Source organism: Narcine bancroftii, chromosome 3, assembly GCF_036971445.1.
Source record: "Narcine bancroftii isolate sNarBan1 chromosome 3, sNarBan1.hap1, whole genome shotgun sequence".
NCBI classification, from domain to species: domain Eukaryota; kingdom Metazoa; phylum Chordata; class Chondrichthyes; order Torpediniformes; family Narcinidae; genus Narcine; species Narcine bancroftii.
The window spans coordinates 245,804,614-245,820,729 of NC_091471.1; positions in this window are offsets into that span (position 1 = coordinate 245,804,614).

The following is a 16,116-nucleotide window of genomic DNA, read 5'->3' on the forward strand; positions in this document are numbered from 1 at the left end:
TTAATTGAGTAAGCTGTTTTAAAATGCTCCTGGCGTGTCTTTGTGCTTTACTGCTGTTCTTACAATAGAGCTGTCTTGTAAAGATTGACACTAAGAAAAAGATTATAAAGCAAATATAACGTGCACTGACACGTTACTAAAACTGTACCAAGGCACTGTCAAAAATGTTGCCAACGACAAAGAACCTGGTGAGACAGAATTATGTTTGAAGCTTTCAGGCAATGAGAGCCTGGACATTCATTTTGGTGTAACAACCATAGAGCACCACAGCACAGAAACAGACCCTTCAGCCCATCTAGTCTGTCCTAATTTATTTTGCTGCCTCGACCCAATGGACCATATCCCTCCAAACCTTTCCTATCCATGTTCCTGTCCAAATCTTTTTCTTAAATGTCAAAATTGAATCCACATTCACCACTTCAGGTGACAGTTTGTTCCGCACTCCCGCCGCTCTCCGAGTCAGGAATTTTCCCCCTAATGTTCCCTCTAAACTTTTCCCCTTTCACTCTTAACCCAGGTCCTCTAGTTCTTGATTCAACTAACCTCAGTGGAAAAAGCTTGCTTCCATTTACTCTATCCATAACCCTCATAATTTTGTATACATCTCCCCTCATTCTTCTGGGGAATAAAGTCCTAAACTGTTTAACCTTTCCCTGGAACTCAGTTCCTGAAGTTTGGGCAACGTTCTTGTAAATCTTATCCTCACTCTTTCAATCTTATTGACGTCTTTCCTACGGAACTGCACACAAAACTCTTAATTTGGCCTTACCATGTGGTTTTTAGACTGCAGGCATGTGACAGCACAACCCAGGACTTTTGCCACTACACGGGCAGTCTAAAAAGGAATGTGCCGGAATTTTGAGTTGATTCCTGCACTGTGATTTATCCTGCAAGGCCCCTACTACTTTTTGGAGGATGCCTGCAGTGTAAATCATACCGGAAAAACTCGTGGATGGTCACCCACTCTACTGGATGTCCAACCACCGGGACTGTTGCACTCAGGGACTTGCAGTCCTGTGTGAACGACCACAAGGGCAGTAATTCTTTTCCACGGTTTTCCCGACATTGGATTCTAAATACCACAACTTTACCATAACATCCCAACTCCTGTACTTAATACATTGATTTATGAAGGCCTCTTTGCAACCCTATCTACATGTGGCACCACTTCCAGAGAACTATGTATCTGTATTCCCAGATCCCTCTGTTCTACCACACTCCTTAGTGTCCAACCATTTACCATGTAGGGCCTTTCTTGGTTTGTCCTTCCAAAATGCAGTCCCTCACACTTGTCTGCATTAAATTCTATCTGCCATGTTTCAGCCCATTTTTCCACCTGGTCCAGATCTCTCTGCAAGTTTTAAAAACCTTCTTCACTGTCCACAGTATCTCCAATCTTAGTGTCATCTGCAAACTTGTGATCTAATTTACCACATATCATCCAGATCGTTGGTATAGATGACAAACAACAATGGACCCAGCACCGATCCCTGAGGCACACCATTAGTCACAGGTCTCCAATTAGATAATCATCTACTGCCACAAAGCCAATGCCTAATCCAATTTTTATTACCTCATGCTGAATGCTGAGTAACTGAACCTTCCTGGCTAACCTCCCATTCAAGACCCTGGAAATTTTCTATAGATGTGTGGTAGAAAGTGTGCTGACTGGCTACATCAGGGTCTGGTATGGGGACACCAATACCCCTGAGTTTAAAGCCCTGCAAAAGGTAGAGAACACAGCCCAGGACATCACAGGCAAAACTCTCCCTACATCTTCAAGGAACACTGCTGTTGGAGGGCAGCAACAATCATCAAGGATCTACACCACCCAGTATGCGCTCTGTTCTCACAGCTACGATCAGGAAAGAGGTCTAGGTGCCACAAGACTCACTCCACCAGGTTCAGGAACAGCTGCTACCCCATCACCATCAGATCCCTCAATGACAAATTAAATCAGGGACTCATTTAAGGAGTCTTACTTTTGCACTTTATTGACTTGTGTCTCCATAATTGCATAATCAGTTTGTTTACATTGCTTTATTTGTTTACATGTGTACGTGTGTACATTGTTTTCCCCTACCAATACGTGGTAATTCTGTCTGCAGGAAAAAGAATCTCAGTGTTTAATGTGATGTCATGTATGTACTCTGACAATAAAACCAAATTCTGTCAAATGCCTTACTGAAGTCTACGCAGACAACATCCACAGCCTTTCCTTCATTCTGATAATCGCCTCGAAAAACTCTGCAAGGTTGGTTAAACACAACCTACCATGCACAAAGCATGTAATGTTGGGGAGAACATGTGGTAATCAGGAGATCACTGATAAAAACAGGTGGAACAATACCAGAACATTAAAGGTAAACAAAGATGTCGGTGGAGCACCCAAACACTCATGGTATTGAAGCAAGCAATACTTGTAAAAATGTTAAACGTACGTACACATTAGGAAATCTTACACAATAGCTGACAAACACAATACATTTTTTATGGATTCCTTAATCCTCTCTTTGAATAGCATTTTAATACATCTGTTTCAATAAAATGTAGAGGAATGCAATACCAAACATTAAATGTTCCCCTGCTAATTACTAAGTAAGCTTTTCAACATACCTGATCACCATGCCAAGTGTTTTCATTGCTCTGGGACTGATTTCTGCTGTTGAATTTCTCTGAGCAATATTTCATTAAAACGGACTACACCCGATGTTTCCAACCATCTTCCACTTTGGAAATTTCCCTTGCAGTGTTACAGACAAGCTGTGCTTGTCCCAAGCGCTAACATGGGTTCTTCCCCCATTGGAGAACCCATGTTAGCCCCTGAGCAACTTGTTGCTGTGGTAAAACAATGTAATTGGCCAGTTGTACCTGTGGCCCCTTCCCACAGGTTCCTGCACGCGCTCAGTGCCTCTTCACTCTATTTGGCTTCCCCAGTGATATCCACAGTGTCCGGGAGCCTTCCTTTATGAGTGACAAGTTGTGCCAGTACCTGTTGGCCAGGGGCATTGCTATGAAACTAGGACCATTAGCTACAACCCCCTGGGGTAATGGGCAAGTGGAGAGGGGCAATGCTATGGTCTGGAAGGCAGTCCTCCCTGGCCTTGCAGTCCAAAGGCCTCCCAGTCTCCCACTGGCAGGAAGTTCTCCTGGAGGCCCTCTACTCTACCAGGTCCCTGCTGTGCACCGCCACTAATGCTACACCACATGAACGTATGTTTTCCCCCAGGAAATCTGCAACAGGGACCACACTACCAGCGTGGGTGACGTCCCCAGGGCCCATCCTGCTCTGAAGGCATGTGAGGAACCACAAGTCTGTCCCAATGGTCAAAAGAGTCCACCTCCTCCATGCCAAACCCCAATATGCATACATGGCATATCCAGACAGACACACCGTTTCCATTAGGGACTTGATTCCCTCAGGGCCCTGGAGACTGCTGTTAATCACCCTACACCCTCCTCATCATTGAACACACACAATGCACCCATCCGCTGGTATCCTGCCTCCGCTCCAAGGGAGGATACACCAGGCATGGCACCCACCCACCAGCGCAATACTGAGACCGTATAGGACTCTGCTGTTGCACCACAGCTGCAAACGGTTCTAAGACAGTCCCAGCGAATGACCAGACCATCTGATAGGCTAAACTTATGACTTTCAAACTGTAAGCGTGTAACTTTGTAAGTTCCACTTCGCCCCGCAAGGGGTGAATGTGGTAAACCACTGTAATGTTTCATTATCTGGTCAAGCATGCCTATTGGCTAGTTGTACCTTTGGTCCTGCCCCATAGGCTCCTGTATAAAGGTGGCTGTTCCACAGCCCCCTGCAACTCAGTGCAGGACAACCAAACAGTGGGGATATACTAAGTTCTCAAGTGAATAAAAAGCTTATTGGTTTCTCCACAATAGTCTCCTGAGTAGTGATTGAAGGTGCATCAGTTGCAAAACATGAAAACATTCTCTTTCGCTGCAGGTACCCATGAGTAATGGAAGCAGTAGCGTTAGGCAATGAAGATTTTGCTTCCTGAACAGTTTTGTATTTTATGGATTTTTGGCTGCTGATCACGAAAATCACCTTAAAACATTCCTATCACCAGCACAATACTGATGGATACGAGCAGGCGTCCAAGATATAGCTATTTCTGTGATTTCCTGTCATATTTTAAGTCTGCTTCAAACTTACAAAACTATGAAGGGCAACATGTCATTGAAACTTCAGTTCTGCATTTGAACTTGAACTTTTTCCCAGCTGATCTTGGTGACGAACACGGTGAAAGGTTTCACCAGGACATCGCGACTCTGGAAAAGCGGTATCGGAGCAACTGCAATCCATCAAGGCTGGCCGACGATTGTTGGACACTGACAGGAGAGGCATCAGATGCTGAGTACAAACGAAAATCAGCGGCAAAACATTTTTAGGTCGGTTGAACTGACGCAATGTGTCAGTGTCGTGAAACATGCTAAATTCAATAAAAGTTTATTTAATGTTTCTCCAACTTCCTACGTGATACAGCAAATCTGAAATTATCTTTGTGTTCAGCTTGAAGTTATTTATCATAATCCACAACTTTCAGGAAACAAAACTTTTTTAAAAAGCATTTTCCAGTGGTGAAATTTATAATCTGAGGAACACAAGTCCCTTGTGAGGATACTTACTAATTCTCCTTTCAGGAACACTGATAAACCTGCCCCTTCTTCCCCCTTCTTTTTATTTAGGCACCTGCCTGCTCTTTGCTCACAGCCTGATGAAGAGCAGAGGCCCGAGACCTTGGTGAACCTTTACATCCTATGGATGGTGAGTGACCTGCTGAGTTTCTCCAGCACATTGGCCTATTACACTCGACCACAGCATTGGCGGAAGTTCATTTATCAATGCTGATGTGAGCAATTGTTTTGACCTAGTGCACAGATTTTTTTATCTTCTTTTCAAAGCAATCTTGTGGAACTTTTATCAGTCATGAGTTCTGTTTGCTACAGTTGGAGGTAACTGTTTGGATACTGTTGACCATAAAATAGTATTGGCTTTCATCGGATTTGGCCATCTAGCGAGCCACATGCGGATCTTTGACGGAAATGTGTTGGCTGAGACAAGAATCGTGTAAGCCGTGCATTATACATGTAGTCCCTGACTTACAATCAATGCGACTGAAAAACATATATAAAAATTATGCTTTTACTGGTGAAAGTAGGGTCTTATCTATGGAAAATAGAGCCTATGGCAGAAGTGGCCAACCTCTCGCAAGAGCTGGCCTTGGTGGCTGCCATGTTATATTTGACGGTCAATAAACCGGATACAGTGAACTTCCGACTTGCGTTCATTTGGAGCCAAGACCTATTGGTCAGAACAGAACAAGGTCGCAAGTTGAGGACTACCTGTGCGTCAAAGACTCTCGCCTATGCCCCAGCTGCCCTCCCATACGAGCTCCTGACACCCCGCCCCTGCTGCCTACCCAGCCAAGCTCCCAAAGCCTTGAACGATACAGGTACTTACCGGAGTCAAAAGTAGTGTCCCCTTAAATTTTACCCTAAAAATTGGTCCACAAAATTCAACTATTACACATGTTAATACGGTATGTTTACTTTTTGATTATTCAAACTAATACGAAGTAGCAGCTTAAAAACTACAAACTTGAATAAATATTATTACTTTAATATTTATGTAAATATTTTGCAGCAAAATGTGCATATATCATTTAGGAATATACAGTAAAACTTTGTTAGTACGTGATTCGTTAATCTGCAGAATCGTTTATAGTACGGGCATCTGTGGACCCCAAACATTGATTTTAGGATGCCAGGCTAAAAGTGGCTAACAGCCACAAACTCAAAAATGGACTCTCATGACTCATTTACAAGGTGTGTATGTTAATATGTGGAGTTTAAAGGTCTTATTATAGGGTTTGAGTCACAGTTTTCTGTTTTCCTGCTTCCTGAATCATGACCTATATGTATCTGTTCCGCGACTCTGCTGTAATGTGGTATGAAACCTTGGACCCCAACTACCATGTTCTAATGAAGTTTTACTGTATTTTCATGTCTTGCGGCTCTGAAACATCTGAAGTTTATCATATGTGGCTTTTACGTTAAGCAAGTTTGGCTGCCCTGGGCTTGATGAACTTGTTGCAAAACATGAAAATGTGTTCTCTATCCCTGCAGTACACTCACAAACAATGGAACTGGTAATTAGTTGGGATTTTTAATCTGCAAAGCTGTAAAGGTAAAGGTTCCATTCTTGTCACATAATGCTACATTTAGAATGTAACATACATGAAATTCTTTAACTTTTGTTAGACAGAGAGTCTCTACTTTGTCACAAAAATCTACAGCACCTGGTGTTCATCGGTGGTCTCTCTTCCAAGTACTGACCAGGTCCGAGCCTGCTTAGCTTCCGAGATTGGACAATCTCAGGCTATTAGACTTCTGCTCTATAGAGGAACACAAGTCTCGAGGACAGACTGCTGGCTAATTTGCCTTTCATGTACACTGATACACCACTATCTCCCAGCCACTTGAAGATTTTGCCGCCACTTTGATCAACTGTGTCCATTTTAATCTCTGCCGCATGGTTATTACTGTAATAACGCAGTAACGCAGTGCTATTACAAACCCAGTGACCTTCATTCAAATCCAAAGAGTTTGTACATTCTCCCTGTGTCTGAATCTCCCTCCAGCCACTCCGGTCCCCTCCCATCCTCCAAAATGTACAGGGATTGTTGGTTAATTGGGAAATTTGAGTGACACAGGCTCGTGAGCTGAAAGGGCCTGTAACTGTGCTGTACCTCTAAATTTTACAAATTTAAATTTGAGAATCCACCGTGAGCAGATGAACGTACAAGAGCAGAAAGGTTGAATCCTGGTCTGTAATAGTCAGTAAATTAAGCTGTCTGTAGTTTCCATTAAATCAGAGAAAGAGAGAGAGAGAGAGAGAGAGAGAGAGAGAGAGAGAGAGAGAGAGAGAGAGAGAGAGAGAGAAGCCCCTTTTACACAGCCTCTTTAAGGTGGGAATATTGTGCCTTTATTGCACCACGCCATTCTGTGTAAAGGTACAAACATGGAATGGTGGGGGGGGGGGGGGGTCATTGTAGTCCCGTCTTTAAGCTGGCAGCAAAGGTAGTCACAGCACCCAATAAACGTATGCCAGCGTTGTTTGGTTCAGTGTAAAAAAGCAAAGTCGGCTTAATGATGGACCTTCTTTACGGCAGTATTGTGGGATCTCTGTGGAAAAAGGGCTAGAGGGAGGGGGGTGTAGGATCCTCTTGTGTTCATTATCCATTCTCTCATCTTTATGAGAATCTTTTCACTGACACTGTTGCTCTTGTGCAACTCCATTCCAGTTGGTTTTGTTACGAGCCCAGAGAACCCCAAAAACATATCTATATTCTGTCACAGTTTACACCTGTTAATGCACAAATTGCTCCATGGCTTGTGCTCTGGTGGTGAAATCCCATCCCTTCTCCGCACTGATCTAATTAGTTTTCTCGTTGATTCTTGACTCGACTGGCATTCTTCCCTTTGAGAAGGCGAGCCACCTTCTTGAAATATTGTGGTCTGTGTGATGAATGAGTGCTCATATTGGGATTGGACGGGGAGTTTTAGGATTGGGACCCCATCATTAGTGCGGGACAGGAAACATTTTCCCCAAGTCAGAATAACAAGTGGCTTCAGGAGGGAACCGATGCGGGTAATGTTCCCAGGTGACCTTGGCCTTTGACCTTCAAGGTCGTGGAATTTTTGTGTGTTTTGCATTGGTAAAGAGACCTTGCCAAGTTGCCAGAACGATATTGATGAAGGGAAGAATCAAAGATGTGAAATTAACACATATAATAATATATCTGCATACCAAATACTTGCATAATATATGGCTGGTTAGTGCAACTGTTACCGCGCCAGCGACCTTAGTTCGAATCTGGCGCTCTCTGTAAGGAGTATGTACGTTCTCCCCACGTCTGCATGGGTTTCCTCCGGATGCTCCAGTTTCCGCCCACCCCTCAAAACAAACGGGGGTTGTAGGTTAACTGGGTGGAATTAGGGCAGCACGGCCTCATGGGCCAGAAGGGCTTGTTACTGTACTTAAAAAGAAACTATCTAAAGGAACAGACCAGCCACGGAACTAAAACGCAAAGTGCAGGGGGATACTCAACAGGTCAAGCAGCATCTGTGGAGAAAGAGGCACAGTTAACATTGCAGGTTGAAGACTCTCCGTCAGAACTGGGCAAATGCCCAAGTTGGTAGCAGTTTCAAAGAGGGCGGAGGAAGATATAGGACAAATGGAATAACTCCGGTAGGATGAAGCAAGGGTTGCCAAGGTGATCTTGCCATTCACAGAGCTGGATAAATTAATGGAGGCAATTAAAGCAAGGGGGGGGGGGGGGGAGGAAGAAAAAACAAAGGGACAAGTTTGAGTTGTTGTGAAATGTAGGTCAGAGTTTCCGCTGAAACTCACATCCTGAAACTTGAAACCTAAAACAAACTGTCGGCAGATTAGATAGCACCCATGGAGAGAGAGAAAAAGAGTTTACCGGTTACAAGAGTATCCACATTCACGTGGCAAAGGCAGCAATGGGAGTTTCAGCAGTATCCAGGCAGTAATAGAAAGGGAAATGGCAGCTTTGGTGATGACACAAAGTTCTCCTAGATTCAGATTTCAGATATATTGTCAGAGAACATACATGACATCAATGCTGCTCTCTGACAGCAGCATTCCCTGTAGGTGCACTCAATAGTGGGGAGGGTTTTGCCTGTGATGTCCTGGGCTACGTCCACTATCTTTTGCAGGGCCTTATGGTCAGGGGACCATGATGTGCAGCCTGTCAGCTCACTTTCCACTACACCTCCATGGAAATTTCCCAGGGTTTCTGGTGTCATACCAAACCTCGACAAAATCATGAGGAAGTGGAGGTGGTGACTGCAGGCTTGAACTTGACACCAAGATCGAGATCAGTTGTTTTTACTTTCAAACAATTGTCCTGTGGATAAATGGTGCTGGAGGCAAGGGAATAGAGTTTTTTGATGAGATCAAAGTGGATGGCTCAATCTCAATGTTCATTTACAGGGCCAAAGAAGGTCTTGAGTGAGGCCTTGATAAAGTAAATCAATAATCTGTTTTTGAGTGTTTATCTTTACAGAGTATTTCCACTTTAAGAACAGCATGAGACAGGCATGCCATCACATTCGACACCATTGAGCACAAGTGGGAGGGACAAGCAAGGTGGCCCTTCCAGCCACGAGGGAACCAAAAGCCATGACATGGGATTGTAAAGAAGTCAGTATTAAATCCATTAGCCTCACTCACAACAAAAAAATAGCAATTGATTTAGATTTTAACCTTATTTGGGAAGTATATAATTTTAAACCTAATCATAAAGATTGCTTTCTGCCTTTTATGAACTGTTCTCGAGATCTAGGGATAGTTCCCTGGGTGGGTATAATGGGAACAAGACTTTCAACAACCATTTGCCGAAACTACATTACTTTGAAACATTTTCACTCATCTTTAGGCACTCATTAATTCAATTTAAAGTGGGCCATCTGGCACACTTTTCTAAAGTTCAGTTAGCAAAATAATATTTCCTCTAAATGTGATATATGCGGAACTGAGGAAGGTAGGTTGCATCGAATGTTTGACTACGTCCTTCTCTCTTTAATTTCTGGCAAGGGGTACTTCTTGAGGTGAGATTGGTGATTCATTTTGGATCAATCATGAATCCCAAGCAGCATATAAAGGGACGCATTGTCATTTTGGAGCAGAAGCACTCAACACATATACATTGCAGTATACATTGCAGTCTCAAAATCCTCCTTCCTCAGAGGGTAGAAGTACTTAACGAGATAAGGGTAAAAGTTTAAAAACAAACTTGCATTTCGCAACCTGTTCAAAATGCCTCAAGGTGGATTGCTGCAAACACCATGTTTTTGAAACATGTTCGCTGTTAAGAAACTGCAAATATTTTGCACATAGCTGGTTCCGAAAAACCAAATTGCAATTCTGGCAGAATCATTTGTGAAAGCACACAGGAGACTGCAGATGTTGGGAACTCATGCTGCTTGACGAACCCATTATCAGAAATTGGAAAATGCAGGGGAAAAGAGAGAAAAATCCCCGGTATCCAGAATTCAAGCAACTGGCAAAAAAATCCAGGAAATAAACATATTTTTAAAATTAAAATAAATTTTAAAATTAAATAAGACTTTTAGATTGTTAAAGTAAATGTTCTCTGAAGTAACACACATCGTGAGGCACTGTTTCAATATGGAAAATCGCCAGGCAATAGCTAGCCTTCGGGAAGAAGCTGCGAAGCGACACAACCTCGACTGCTATGGGGGTTGGGCGAGTCTCCGCTGAGGCCTCCGGCCTTCGGCGTCCCTTGTTGCCTGTGGCCGAGGCGGGGACAATGTAGTCTAGAGCAACTTTTTTTCTGTCTTGCCTAGTAATCGTGTAGCCTTGTGTCTTATGTTGTCTTACGCTGTTTTTTGTGCACTCTCATGCCATCTCACCAAGGTTTGGAGGAACGATGTCTCGTTTTTATACTGCCTTGCAGTTCATTTTTAAAAATGACAAATGAAGGCTACTCGGTGGAGTAAATGTCCATCCAGCGGAGCGCCCCGGTCATGCCCTGGCCCGTAGCAGCTGTTTGAATAAAATGGCAGCACCCAGGATGAAGAGGCGGCTGCTCGCCACTGAGGCAACTCTTCCAAAGTGTCTCCATGGCAAGAGCCTTTAGAATCAAGGATATTAGTAAGGCTTTATCTGTTAACTTGGGGAATGGGGGGTTTATTATGACAGTGGCACGGTTAGCACAACACTGTTACAGTACCAGCAACCGAGGTTCAAATTTAAATTTAAACACAGTAACAGGCTATTTCAGCCCATGAGTCCGTGCCGCCAAATTTATACCCCATTAACCTGCACCCCCAGTATATTTTGAAGGGTGGGAAGGAACCAGAGCCCCTGGAGAAAACCCACACAGACCTGGGGAGAACGTACAAACTCCTTACAGACAGCGTGGAATTCGAACCCTGAACCCGATCGCTGGCGCTGTAACCATACCAGACATTATGTTGGAAGTTACAGGAATTACCTGATCAAAGTGAACTTTACACAATTAAGGATTAGAATATTAATTTTTTTTTAATTACATAATATTTTGCACCATCTTTTGTCTTTTAAACTGTTAACTGTGTATTAGTTAGGCATTTTAAGAGAGTATCTCAAGCAACCGGAAAATTCGTATATCCGGGATCCACAATTCCAGTAGGTGCTGGATATTGGGGATTTTACTGTAGATAGGTAGTCTACAGTCACATGGTGTTCTAATTTCAGGTAATGAGTCCCCTCTTACACCTTTAATGCCCCTTTCCCGTCACCCCCTCCGCATTCCCTTTGGCTCCATCCCCCAATTCCCCCTTTACTATTTCTTCTCACTCTCCTCCCCACCTTTGGTTCTATTTAGTCTTTCATTTCACCACCATTTTCACTGCTCTTCTTATGAGATTCCATCACTGATGGTCTATCTAATCATCCCCTTCACCCTGTTCATCCCACCTTCCTTGACCTGGCCCACATTCTTGCCTCTCTCCCCCTTTGAAACACCATTGCTGCTGTCCATCATGTTCCACCTCAGCCTGGATGGCCTGTCCCGTGCAGGGTGCTTGGATTCATCCTTCCCACCCTGTCCTTTGCTGGCATCTCTCTCTCCATTAAAAACACAGAAATACTGGAGGAACTCTGCAGGTCTCATAGCATCCAGAGGAGAGTTCCTTGATGAAGGGCTCAGGCCCGAAAGGTCGGTAATACAGTAAAATCTCTGGCGTCTGGCACCTATGAGGATTGGTAGATGTCAGATGTGTATTTTCCAGTTGCTTGAGACTTACTAATGCACTAGCATTAAGAATAAACAGCTTAAAAGACAAAAATACTATTCTCTTCCTACATTGAACAAACTTCACTTGCTATATTTTGGGCACACACATTAAATGGTAGACAATGGAGGAGTGCAATGGAACAAAGGGATTTAGGAGTCATGGTACATAATAAGTTGAATCACATGTGGATAGGGTGGTGAAGGAGGCATTTAGTATGTTGGCTTTCATAAATCAGAGCGTAGAATACAGGAGTTGGGATGTTATGTTGAAACCGAATAAGGTATTGGTGAGGCCAAATTTGGAATATTGTGTGGAGTTTTGGTCGCTGAATTACAGGAAGGATATAAACAGTATAGAGAGAAGGCAGAGGAGGTTTATGAGAATGTTGCCGGGGTTTCAGGGTTTGAGTTACAGAGAGCAGGCTGGGATTTTATTCCCTGGAGCGTAGACGGTTGAGGGGTGATTTGATAGAGGTATTCAAAATTATAAGGCGGGCGGATAGAGTCAATCTGGGTGGATTTTTTCCATTGAGAGTGGGGGAGATTCAAACAAGAGGGTAAAAGGGGAAATGTCTAAGGGGGAATTTCTTCATGCAGAGGGTGGTGGGGGTATGGAATGAACTTCCGGCAGTAGTGGTAGAAGCGAGATCGATGTTAATATTCAAGGATAGGTTGGATGGGTATATGGACAGGGGAGGTGTGGAGGGTTATGGGCCAAATGTGGGTCAGTGGGACTAGGTGGGAGATGATGTTCGGCATGGACTAGTAGGACTAAACTGGCCTGTTTCTGTGCTGCAAATGGTTATATGGTTATATGAATATAAAAACCATAAAGTATTTTACTTTATTTTCAGTCACATACTTTAAAAACATTTAACTGTCGTTGCATCTAAGGTATGGCAGGCATATCACATGCCCTGGGCATCTCTTGAAAGGGGGCACCACTAAGCAGTTACTTTTAAAGTCAGACAAGCCAACCTCTGAGGTGCAGAATCTTTTGGCACTTGTGCCTGTGCGTCGACATTACTACCGCTAAACGGTTCAAACTCTGGAGAAATGACGGTTCTGTCACCTTGGGAACGGGAGTAAATGCCGTGATCTCCATGAAGACGAGGTTCTGGCATGCCTGCTCACTGTCAAAGCTCAGATCTGGTGGGGAGGCCCAGCCCTGCCATGTCGATCGACGGGCCCCGCCTCGAGTGGCTCCTGGGCTTTTACGAGGCGTTCGGCCTGAGTGAGCCCAAGTGTTATGAGAGCTGCAGGAGCTTGTCATCCAGTGCTTCCTCAAAGGCACGCACGACGCAGGCTGCCCATCCGACCCATTAGTCTTTAGGGGCAGCCGCACCAAGCCTCCGTGGGTCAAGGCAGACTCTGTGATCCTGCTCTTCTAGGTGTAGAAAGAGAAGAAACTGATAAAATGGACCATTTTGCATCATTTTCACATAGTGCCATAATTTGTTAATTAAAAGATTAACGAGCTTGACTTGTATTTTTGAGCTGATATTATGGTAAAGTTTGGACAGAGGCACAACTTCAGTGCTTGCCATAGGCCCTATTTTTCATAGATATTTTCCATGAAGCCGCCCGAAAGACGAACAAGATGTAGGTAATTAAACCACCCCCCCCCCCCCCCCCCCCACCAAGTTTACAGATAAAGCTTCTGACCTGGGCGATTCTTACTGAACAGGGATAAGGAGACACTTTAAGAGAGTTACCTCAACGGTGAGTGGGATCAACCAGCTCTTCATCCTGGGCGACGGCATTACTGTTCCACAGAACTTCATTCAAACAGCTGCTACAAGCAAAGTCTATAAGAGGCCTTCCGCTGGCTGAAGACTTGCTTCCATCCACACCAAAGGTTTACATGCAACTTCATAGAACATTTACTTTTACAATTTTTAAAAAAATTTTCATAGGTTTTGTTTTTGCCGGTTGCTTGAATTTGCTGGTTGCTTGAGTTCCAGATACCAGGGGTGTTATAGTATGGACGCTGCTGAGTTCCTCCAGCATTTTTGTATTTTTACTACAATCACTGCAACTGCAGACATTCATGTTTTATTCTAACTTGCTCTGCATTCCCAGGGTCAATGTGTTCCTCCCCCCCCCCCGCCCCCCCACCATTATGTTTGGGCACCTGCCTACACTTTGGTCATACCTCGATGAAGGGCTCAGGCCTGAAATATTGGTGATGTATCTTTATCTTTGCTATAATAAAGTGTACTGTTTGACCTGCTGAACTTCCCCAGCCTTGTGTTTTCACTTCCACCACGGTGTCAGCAGAATTTAGTGTTTTACTCCTGTTCTCAGATTTCAGATTTATTGTCAGAGTACATTAATGACATCACATACAACCCAGAGATTCTTTTTTCCTGTGGGTCAGGCAGATTTACTACTGATTAGTAGTGCAAAAAATACTGTACTCAACGTACACATGTAGACAAATAAAGAAATGTAAGCAAACTGACTGTGCAATGCAAGAAAAAAAATCAATAAAATGCAAAGTCAGGGTCCTTAAATGAGTCCCAGATTGAGTTTGCTGTTGAGGAGTCTGATGGCAGAGGGGGAGCAGCATCTGGTGGTACGTGTTTTGTGGCACCTACACCTCTTTCCTGAGAACAGAGTGTATGCTGGGTGGTGTGGACCCTTGGTGATCTCTGCTGCCCTCTGACGGCAGCGTTCCCTGTAGATGTTCTCAATGGAGGGTGAGGGTTTTACCTGAGCTGAAGGGCAGCTCAGGGGTATTGATGTCCCCGTACCAGCCCGCGATGCAGTTGGTCGCTGTGGAGTTTGCATGTTCTCTCTGACATCTCAGATTGTCCACCGTCAATTTCCTCTGGTGTAGAGATGAGTGGCAAAATCTGGAGGTAGTTGAGGGGAGAATAAAACATAACATGTTGCCGGGATTGCAGTATCTAGAATACAAAAAAAGATTAATTAGACTGGATCTTTAGTCTTTGGAGTGCAGAAGGTTGAGGGGGGATCTGATAGAGGAATAAAATTATGAGGGGGATAGATAGAGTAGATGTGAATAGGCTCTTACCCTTGAGGGTGTGGTGCTACACCACTGGCCTACTTGCAGGGGGCAACCTCTGTACCTTCAGGGGAGTATGAGGGACAGGACAACACCTGGCCGGCTGCCAATTAGCCAACCTGAATGGATCAAGCCCCACTCGGTCAGGTGTCAATCATCCTCCTGGATATAAGCCTGAGCCGGCCCTCCAAAGACTCACTCAGAGTTACTGCAGCACAGGCAGTCCTGCTCTGTGGATGTCTTTGTCGATTAAAGCCTGTTGTACAGTCTCTTCGGTTTTGTGTGTTTGCTTCTTTCTAACAGCACACCACAGAGGGTAGGGGAGATTGGAATGAGGGGTCATAAGTTAAGGGGTAGGGGGCAAAAGTTTAGAAGTAAAATGAGAGGAGGCTTCTTCACTCAGAGAGTGGTGGCTGAGTGGAATGACCTTCCGGAAGAAGTGGTTGCAGCAGGTCCCTTGGATGAGTACATGGATGTGAGAGGGTTGGAGGGTTAGGGACATGGAGCAGGTAGGTGTGAAGAGTGGAGTTCACTTAAATCAGTGTGGACGAGAGGGGCCGAGATGGCCTGATTCAGTACTGTAATTGTTGTATGTTTAACATTCATGTAGGATTAGTGTACGCTGTCAGAACAGGCTTGGTGGCAGCAGGACCTATTTCTCCATGTGTGTTTCCTGTGTGGTTCATTAAATATCACCAAGTACAGCTCTACACTTCAAACCACATTCACCTTAGAGTGGGATACGCTGTTGCGGTAAAAAAATCAACACACCCCATTCATTTATGTTTTTGGTGTGACTGCGACGCTTGGCATTTTTACGTCTAGTCTTATAGCTTGCTGAGAACAGTCAGTTCTTGAAGCTCTTATACCTGCCATTCTTATCAGAGGCTGATCTCACACCCTCCCCACCCTCCAGTTAAGGGGAGACGGCCATGGACTGAAATCATAAAATATTTTTAACTTTTTTTTATGTAGTCGGCAAGAGAGAAGTACGGAAGAAACTGACCAAACTTGACTGCTTCACAGGGAAGGGGGCCCCCATAAACTTTGTGCAGGGTCCTGAGGGGACCATCACCAAGAAACGGTTGGGAATAGCCGTCTTATACTGTTGACAATCATTCTCAGTAGGATTACAACATAAGCCCAGGCTGAGATACAGAGGGAAAAGCAGGTTCTGAGTTCAAAGGTACACAAGACTCAAACTTTGACCGTCTAACAGTCAGG